Below are 10,344 nucleotides of genomic sequence, written 5' to 3'. Positions count from 1 at the left end.
CCCTAGGCACTTCAACAACATGTTCAAGAACCCAGGAAACAAAATTCGTCTGCAGCAATTTCTGAAGACTGAGTTCAAAACCCTGTTACTCCAACATCCAGATACCAGATTTATTTACTCTGTGAGGGAACGCTGTAGTGATTTGTCCACTGATGAGGAGGTAGTTGAGTTGACATGTCAGCATATGGAAGCAGACACCATTCTGTTGTACATATATTCCCAACTAAGAAAGTCGGGAGTAAAAGATGCCGTTGTCATTGATGCAGAAGACACAGATGTGTTGGTTTTAGTATCGTATGTGGCACATCAAATTGAAGGTATGCTAGGACTGAAAAGGAAGAAAAGCATAATTGATTGCGCAACACTCCTTGATAAGGATATTAGTGATATCATTATCCCATTTCACATCCACACTGGTGCAGATGCTATTTCCAGTTTCTATGGCCGTGGAAAACCATCAGTCTTTGACAGCACAATGAAGTCAGAAGAGGCAGGAGAGCTACTTAGAGGGCTTGGGAAATGTCTCCCAGTGACATCACAAACTCTTAAACAGCTAGAGCAGTATACCATCAAATACATATACAAGGATAAATCAAGCAAGACACTCGCAGAAGCTCGGGCCAAAAAGTGGGAGGGGATGAAGAGGAAATCGACTCTCAGGATTCCTCCTGATACAGATTCACATAATTTGAAGGTAACACGGGCCAACTATCAGGCATTCATCATGTTAAACTTTATGAATCCAGATGCTCCATCATCTCCCCTTCAGCATGGTTGGAGCTTGAGAGAGGGCAAATGTTTGCCAACACGGTATTCACAGCCAGCACTACCTCAACGTCTACGTGATGCCAGAACAAACCGCACTGTAGACTCTGACACAGATTCAGATACTAGTGATTGTAACAGTGATTCTGACTCTGATTCTGATGGATATGACACTGAGTAGGATGATGAACTGGGCAATAAAGCAAGATAAGCATCATTGGACAATGTGTTTAGAAATAACTGTGTTATTGTTGGCCAAGGATCCTGATTCAAGTCTTTCAGTAGCCCTTTTGCCAGCCATTTTGAAATTTCCAAGGTTATGGCAACCACCTTTACTTTTAAAAGTTGCTTATTTGAATTTGCCATGTCAGAAAACATATTATTAGACACTAAAATCATTAGAATCGGACAATGTTAACTGTGTTGGTGAATTTGACCGCCAGTCAAAAGTGCGTTGACCTTTCGAAGTTTTTGATCATAGCGCCCTCATTTAAGGTCGGAGGTATAACAAACTATACATTTTTGGAATCCTCATGACTAGACGAGTAATTTGATATGCATATCGACACGATTGGAATATATTTGAATTTTGACCCCTGTTTGACCTTTGTTGACCCTTCCCGGAAATGCCTGACATTTTCAAGGAGGCAGCCCAAGTCAAAATTGTTCGGTATTCATCAGGGAATACAAAAACACTTTCAAACCTTTGTTCCCAGAATTTGGTCACGGGACCTACAGGCTGGTCTCCTACTATGAGAGTAGAGAGATATTGTTTCCTGGCTCTCCTGAGGGTAGACACACACTTGTTCCGAGCTTTGTGAAAGGAATGGAGATTGCCTTTCATTGGAGTAGCCTTCCTTGAGGTGAAGGCAAGTTGCTTCAGGGCAACTGCCTCACCACAAGCTTCAGTATACCATGGACGGGAGACGGGTATGACAACTGAAGACGAAATTGGATAAATCTGTGCATGAGAGAGAGAGCAGTTTACATTGCACGAATTCCCAGGAAGAGTTGATGTCAGAGGCAGTAGAGATGGGAGACCAGTCCAGATGATTGTTGGCTGCTTGAAGACCGTGCCAGTCGACCTGAGTGAAATGCCAGACTCGTCGGCGCTGAGGAGGCTCTTTGAGAATGGCCAGAGAGATATCCCCTTTAATAAGGAAATGATCAGAAGAACCGATTGGAGCAGAAGAAGAGCAGTCTTCCGCCTTCTTTTCAAGCAGGGGCAACGTTTTCTCATCTATAGTTACTCCAACGAAATCTCTATTCCCACACACTGCTATCTCTATAAAGTCAAAGCCCTTTGGATAGTTAACACATCTGTAATTCTGGAGGAATTCACCTGTCTGTAAATCTGGGGAAATTAAACCATCTGCATTTCTGGAGGAATTAACCCGTCTGTAATTCTGGGGAAATTAACCCGTCTGTAATTCTGGGTGGATCTACCCATCTGTAATTCTGGGTGGATCTACCCATCTGTAATTCTGGGTGGATCTACCCATCTGTAATTCTGGGTGGATCTACCCATCTGTATTTCTGGTGGAATAAACCCGTCTGTTAATCTCGGGAAATTAACCCATCTGTAATCCTGGGGAAATTAACCTGTCTGAAATTCAGGAGGAATTAACCCGTCTGTAATTCTGGGCGAATTAACTCATCTGCAATTCTGGGGGAATTACCTCATCTGTAATTCTGGGATGACCTACCTATCTGTAATTCTGGGGAAAATAACCCGTCTGTAATTCTAGGGAAATTAACCCGTTTGTAATTCTGGGGGAAATTAACCCTCTGTAATTCTGGGAGAATTACCTCGTCTGTAATTCTGGGAAGATATACCTATCAACCTATCTGTAATTCTGGGGAAAATATCCCGTCTGTAATTCTGGGGAAAATATCCCATCTGTAATTCTAGGGAAATTAACCCTATGTAATTCTGGGAGGATCTACCCATCTGTAATTCTGGGGAAAATAACCCGTTTGTCGTTCTGGTTAAATTAACCCATCTGTAATTCTGGAAAAATTAACCCGTCTGTATTTCTGGAGGAATTAACCCATCTGTAATTCTGGGGTAATTAACCCGTCTGTAATTCTGGGGCAATGAACCCATCTGTATTTCTGGGGGAATTAACCCGTTTGTCGTTCTGGTTAAATTAACCCATCTGTAATTCTGGAAAAATTAACCCGTCTGTATTTCTGGAGGAATTAACCCGTCTGTAATTCTGGGGCAATGAACCCATCTGTATTTCTGGGGGAATTAACCAGTCGGTAATTCTGGGAGGATCTACCCATCTGCAGTTCTGGTGGAATAAGGCCGTCTGTTATTCTCGGGAAATTAACCCATCTGTAATCTTGGGGAAATTAACCCATCTGTAATTCTGGGGAAATTAACCCTCTAATTCTTGGAGGATCTACCCATCTGTAATTCTGGGGAAAATAACCCGTCTATAATTCTCGGGAAATTAACCTGCCTATAATTCTGGGGAAATTAACCCTCTAATTATTGGAGGATCTACCCATCTGTAATTCTGGAGAAAATAACCCGTCTGTAATTCTATGGAAATTAACCCAACTGTAATTCTGGGGAAATTAACCCTCTAATTATTGGAGGATCTACCCATCTGTAATTCTGGAGAAAATAACCGTCTGTAATTCTATGGAAATTAACCCAACTGTAATTCTGGGGAAATTAACCCTCTAATTATTGGAGGATCTACCCATCTGTAATTCTGGGGAAAATAACCCGTCTGTAATTCTAGGGAAATTAACCCAACTGTAATTCTGGGGAAATTAATCCGCCTGTAATTCTGGGGAAATTAACCCTCTAATTCTTGGAGGATCTACCCATCTGTATTTCTGGAGGAAATAACCCGTCTGTAATTCTGGGGGAATTAACCCATCTGTAATTCTGGAAAAATTAACATGTCTGTATTTCTGGAGGGATTAACCCAACTGTAATTCTGGGGAAATTAACCCATCTGTAATTCTGGGGGATTTATTTTTTCTATCCATAGGGACAATATATTCGCTCGTTGTATAAATGTGTAGAAGTAGAAATGTATTTCCCATTCGGCCCTTCACCCCTCTCCCCCTTCCCATCAGCGCACTCGTTATTTGGAGAAATTATGAATGTCTCAATTTACTCCACAAATTAAAAAAAGAGTCTTTCACTCTCTCTCCCATGCCTCCTGGAAACAAGCAATATGAACATAACAGTAGTGTCAGAACAATTCAGAGGTTGCACTATTGGCTTTGACCTTTGAACTGTTTAATGCGAGGTTGATGCTTTTTCGCTGCTTTTGACATTAACAACAAATATTTGTAATTTTCTTGCAAGAATGTCTCTTCATTTCAGGAAGGGCATGAGGACATTATCTTGTGATGCAGTTATAGCTTGTTTATAAATAAGGTCGTGACTCGTGAAGATTTCCCTGCGCATTGAAACAAATATGTAACTGATGGTTCGGCTTTCAGTGCTACGTAAATATTGTAGGTCAAGTGTTCCAGTCGTGGGTCATGGACCATGTGACCATGAGTAATTTTTCAAAAACTGAGGTCTTTCTTTAAAATACAGGTTGACCTGGTTACCATTCCCATATTATTTCAAACCCCACATAGCCAGGAGTCATATTCAAATCCCATATGCTACATGTATTTGTCGATTGTCTTCTGTCCTTGTAATTAATGCAAAAAGTACACGGGATTGTATTCCCTTGCCAAGCAGCTTTATATCGCTTGCCAAGCGAGCCGTTCCATATCAACCACTTTGCAAGCGGCTCGGCAAATGGAGCAAGATTAAGAGAGGTGCTTCGTTATAACAGCAAAAAATGGCCACTGTAGTTGGATTCAAAACGGTACGACAACCAATGAAATGCCCTGAAGAATATAATCAGCTTATGGAATGATCAAGTGTCATAATAAGCCCTCAAGAAAGCACTTCATTGAATTGGATAATAACGAACGGCTAGCTTGACAAGCGTTAGCAAGCTGATTGGGTATTGGAACACACTTTCACCACCCTGTAATAGGCCTACTATAAATTAGCCTGTAGGCCTACTATAAAAATATCCCCGAGTGGGCTGACGGTCATCACTTGAGGTTGTAGTTCAGACCTCTGCTGATTTGGGGGAACCGCCCCCCCCCTACCCCCCGGGAGCCCCCTGATCCCCTGGGAGGCTCCTCAATCCGAAATCGAAAAATCTAAGAGTGAGCTCCTGTGGACCATTGGGTAGAAGGGCTTTATCGGGTTTCAGAGCAATCGGTTGGTAAATAAAGGATGAGTAGGGGTCCAAAGTTTTAGATGGGAGCCACCATGGGAGCCTCCATGATCTGAAATCGAAAAATCGAAGCCTGTGCGATAGTGCGCGGGCTGCTGTCTTGTATTCTTGTGTCAACTTTCAGAACAATCAGCCGGGTAATAAGAGAGCAGTAGAAAAATAGCAAAACGTAACGGCCGGACGGACGGACGACCAGACGGACAGAGATCCGGACATCATGACCCATTTACAAGTTCATCTCTTCGAGAATCGAAATGAGATGACCCAAAAAGCCATTCATTTCTGCCCGCCTGTCTGTCTGTCTGTCTGTGGAAGAACTTGCACTATGTACTTATATCTCTCAATTACGTACGTACTGCTTGACCCTCAGTTGTACCGTTACTACGTCTATTAATTACATACTATTGGAACATACATTTTAAACCTTTAGACAGCTTAGACCCCTTTGGACCCTTTTGAGCTTTCGACCATTTAGACACCTTAGCCCCTTTAGACTTGTTCAGTGCCTTCAGAAAGTAAGAAAATAAAAGACCTTCATACTCGATATTAACGTTGATCGTGAGTCTCCATAGATCGCTCGAAGCTAACCTTTCTGAACACAGCACCAGAGGCGACCCTACCCCTGACTGGTGGGTCGACACCGACTACAACACTACCTTTACCGTCATATCCGTCTCACTCTGGGAGCCATGCACACTTCCCAGCACAATATTTATGAGTGCATTTTGCTATTGACCATTTCTCTTGGCTGTGACTTTTATTTTTACATGGATAGTCAAAATAGATAATGTTGCATAATAGATGTTGTTTGCACCTTCAGTTCGATTAACGCACTACGAGGGAGAGTACTGCAGCGGCATAATTTTGCCTTTCAGGTTATAATATGTAAATATGCTCGAGCTCGGGTTGATCGAGGGTCTCCGATACCGGGTGCAACTGGAAGGGAGACGAGCGGGTTTGGTTGGTCGCGGTTGGAATAAAGGATTGACTCGGATCCCGAACGCCTCCGGAGGTCGTTTCCTTCCATGCTAAACGATAAATATATCTATTTAAATCATTTTATTGTAAACACATCCTAGGCTAATGGAAGAGCTCAGCGACAGAGGGGAAAAGGCATACTGGAAGTGAACCCACAGTCGATGCAACAAGCACGGCAATGCCTCCGCACATTACAATACAGATCAGTGGCCATAGCTGACTGGTTGTGACTCAAGAAACGTAGCATATCCACAGCCAAATGCTACATTAGCATAAATGAATACAAGTAACAGAATAAGATACAGTCCTAATGTTTAAGTACATCTTGCAGGTAAATATTTCTGTCCACCAAGATAAAAAGTTGAAGGACCAGAACGATTTGGAAGCACCTTCTGCATTAAGAATTTTGATGACCACTGAGAAGGATAAATCATTCCAAACATCCTATTCAGCATTATCTCGCAAAAGTCATTTTTTAAACACACAGACAAAAGGCAACACCTATGACTGGACACGCGTTGCAAATAAGCAGGCTCTTAAAAATCCCTAGTGCCCATTTTCACAAGGCCCCTCCCTTCATGCGAGATACCAACACTTACGAGCTTTGCCTGTAGGTATAATGAGTACAACTTTGTGACGTCACCTATTCTCAGGGTTGTGTTCAGTTACCAAGGTTCTTGTAAAGTGCTCGCCAAGTGGATTAACCCTAATCAGGCCGGGTTATTTTGGACCTTCTCAAAGCCAGGGGGGGCTCTCCTGTGGGGGCGGAATCTCAGCGGTAAAGCGACGAAAACAAACCAGATTTTGCACACATGTATATTATGTCAAGGTGAACGTGTCTGTAAAGTTTAATCATCGAGCACTTAATAATTTGTTAATTATTAGCTCGTTACACATTCATATTATGCCAATTTTGATATGTGTGCCATGCAAAGCGAATTGGGGAAATCCCCGGTTTATGGTGCGTAGCGCCAAAAAATTGAGCACTACGAGTCAAACGTAGGTCCGATTTATACAAAATTAGTTTCAAAACGTGCGCAAGACTTGAACAGAAAAAGTTGTGAAGACTCAGCACGAGAAAAAAAAATTCTGCGAAAAAATGGCAATTTTCAGAATCTGTCCCCCTCCCTGGCCTGATCAGGGTTTAACCGTTAACTAGCACTCCATTCAAAACCGTTAACTATAAAGCATCTGAAAATCCAAAGCCCGTCCGCATCTGTTTGTATTCAGATGTCTTCTTCCGTATGCTCAAATAACAAAAACAGTTATAAACAAGAAAGAGCAATCAGAGATTGCAGACCCTCGCCACGATGGCTTTTTAGTGTTTTTTAAAGGCTTTTGTGTTCAAACAAATATGGCGGCCAAACCACGTGACCGATTACATCATTATTATTTTTTCTCCCTCGATTTATCCCTCGATGACATTCAACAAATTTCATCTTGATCGGATGAAGTTTTGTACTTGTCGAATTTTGACGTTATAATTAAGGTGTCCATGACATCATACTTAACATATGTTATTTCCCATGGAGAGTTCTTTACAATGAGCCATGTCTCAATTTTTTTCTGTGCGGCGCTTTCAGAGATATAGAGGTGCAAAGTTTTTCCAAGATGGCGCCGAACCACGTGACTGATGATGTCATCATTCTTTTTTTTCTCAACCAATTTATCCCTCGATGATGCTCAATTAATTTCATCTTGATCGGATGAAGTTTTGAACTTGTCGAATTATGGCGTCATAATGGAGGCACCGATGACATCATCATTAACATATTTTATTCCACATGGAGAGTTCTTTACAATGAGCCATGTCTTAATTTTCTCAATGCTGTGCTTTCGGAGTTATGGAGGTGCAACGTTTTTTGAACAAACAGACAGACAGACAGTCAGACAAACGCACTAAAATGCAATACCCTCTCCTCTGGCGAGGGTAAAAATACAAAGTGAAAATTGATGATTTTATGGAGTCCTGACCTTTAGATCTAAAAAAAAAATCACCTTCTAGCTTTTCATTAGTGAACCAATTCTGTGACCCAATATGCAAATAATTTAAATTACATGTCAGTCGGATGAAAATTGACGATTTTATGTGACGTGACCTTTGACCTTTTGACAAAGTTATTAATTTGCCTTCTCCATATTATCATAACTAGTGAGGTACCCGTGCTACGCATGGGTGGGAGGCCAGAAGCAAACAGACAATGCAGAAACGGTGAATGCTAAAGCATGAAACCAATAAATTCCACATTCCTGTAGCACCTTCAGTCACACATCAGACATGGACAGCAACTTCGTGAAGGACGTCCATGAAAAACGTACCCGTTCGCAAACAAACGGGTACGTTCACGTATAGAAACATTGATCGTGGGTCCGTGGCGAATCTGCATATGGCGATCCACGAAGTTCACGTTTAGAAGGTACAAACCATCACTGCATGTCGTCATTCACTTGAACTCGATATCTCTTTTTTTCATTTCAAACAACATATCTCCAATCACAAATTAATCACAAAATAAACTTTTAGCAACATTGTTAATGTTTCCTTCATTGTAAAAACTACCAAGTCAACAGTTAAAAGGATTTTGAGCCTATAGGTGTTACGGCCTTGGGAAGATCGATGGAGACAGCGGTCTGTTAGCTTATACACTGCCCAAATAGCTATGTGGAATTCTCTCATGTAGAGATTAAACTCACGTCGTTTGAACTTTGGCCGTGGGCATTATTTACTTTTAATGATGTTTATATATTATATAGAAAAAGATGATAATTGGTTTTGGGTCGTCCTTTCCGCATATCTCGTGGGATTGTGAGTTGGAGAGACGACCGTGATGGCGGGGAGGGGGTTGGCATTCTCTCAATCAGGGATTCAACCCATGTCCTTATAAAAGGACTTTTACCGAGGTCATTATTTTTAACTTTGTGTTTTCATTCGTTAGGTTGCGATCAGTGCAGCCGTTTGTGCTGCACCCGGGAAAATAACGTTATGCGGGTGTCCAAACCTGAAAATGCTGGCGACCAAAGCTGAAATTGGAAAAACAATATAGCCTATTTTACTCCAGGGGGTCCCAGGATTACTCACCCAAAATATCGTTGCGATCGGTTCAGCCGTTTTTGCGGTACCTTCGAACGGACGGACAGACGGACAGACGGACATTTGGTGAATTATAGTAAGATAAAGCTTTGGTGAAAATTTGATGACAAAACTCAAATGGTAAAAAAGTTAAGGCCTGAACAGACACACACACACGCATACAGACACACAGAAGTGATTACAAAACCCGTCTCCTGCTGCGCATGGGACGCCTGGGACGGGCTAATAAGGAACAGCTGGCTTGACAAGCGCTAGCTAGCTGCTCGAGAACTGAACATACCCCAGCTCATCAATTTCTGTCTCGGTCTATAATAAGGTAGCTGCACACCTCTACCTGACACGCAACCGCTTGCTAATTTCTGCAGACTGCTCAACTGGGGAAATGAGAGGATGCAGTTAACGCCGCTTCTGCATCCACTGCATATAATAAACATATTATTAACGTCAATACAATCACTTTCCAAACATTCCTGCTTGCATTGCAGGTACAGTATTTTGTTAACATTTTGCCATTCCCATAACCGATGGGAATCTAATTTTAGACATTCCTTTGGATGCAAATACATAAACGGTGTTTTCACAGTCGTGCTGGGTTTTTCGATTTTGCTTTTGAAATTGCAATGATTAAAAATACACACAAAAAACCTCGTTTACCACCTGAGTGCTACCTGCCGGGATTACAACAGGTTCATAAGCTCATGAGCTGCGGAGCCCCTAATGAAGCAAACAGCTGGTTTAATGTCATAATCTATGATTTCTCGGCTGCTCATAATGTGCACGCTCATGCAAATGTCGATCCACAGGCCTAGAAGTGAATTTGCATCTGGTGCCAAAAAATGTGAAAGAGAAGAAATTCTCAATAATTGTTACTTTTCTGACAATCTAACGACTCGCACTATGTACTTATTGGTATAATTTAAGGAGTTGAATAAACTATTAAATAATATAAACCCATAGTTCCTTTTTTGGTATTATGGTGCACACTTTGAATCTTTGTTTTCTACGGGAGGGTGATAAAATGAGTTTCGCAACGACTGATGTAACTTAGACAGCCCCATTTTACCCTCAACTTGTGGGGTCAGCCATGGGAGTTCCACGAATGTGTGGGCCAGCCCTGATAATCAAACAATATCTCATCTAAGGTGAGGGTACGTGGTGAAGTCAGCAGGGCGTTCAGTGGGTGCAGAAGGATACGTGGCGGAGAGAAGATGTGGGAGACACAGACATGAAATGGTT

The sequence above is a fragment of the Myxine glutinosa genome, chromosome 11 (genome assembly GCF_964187855.1).
Source record: "Myxine glutinosa chromosome 11, kmMyxGlut1.1, whole genome shotgun sequence".
NCBI classification, from domain to species: Eukaryota; Metazoa; Chordata; class Myxini; order Myxiniformes; family Myxinidae; genus Myxine; species Myxine glutinosa.
Note: the sequence above shows the minus strand (reverse complement) of the source record.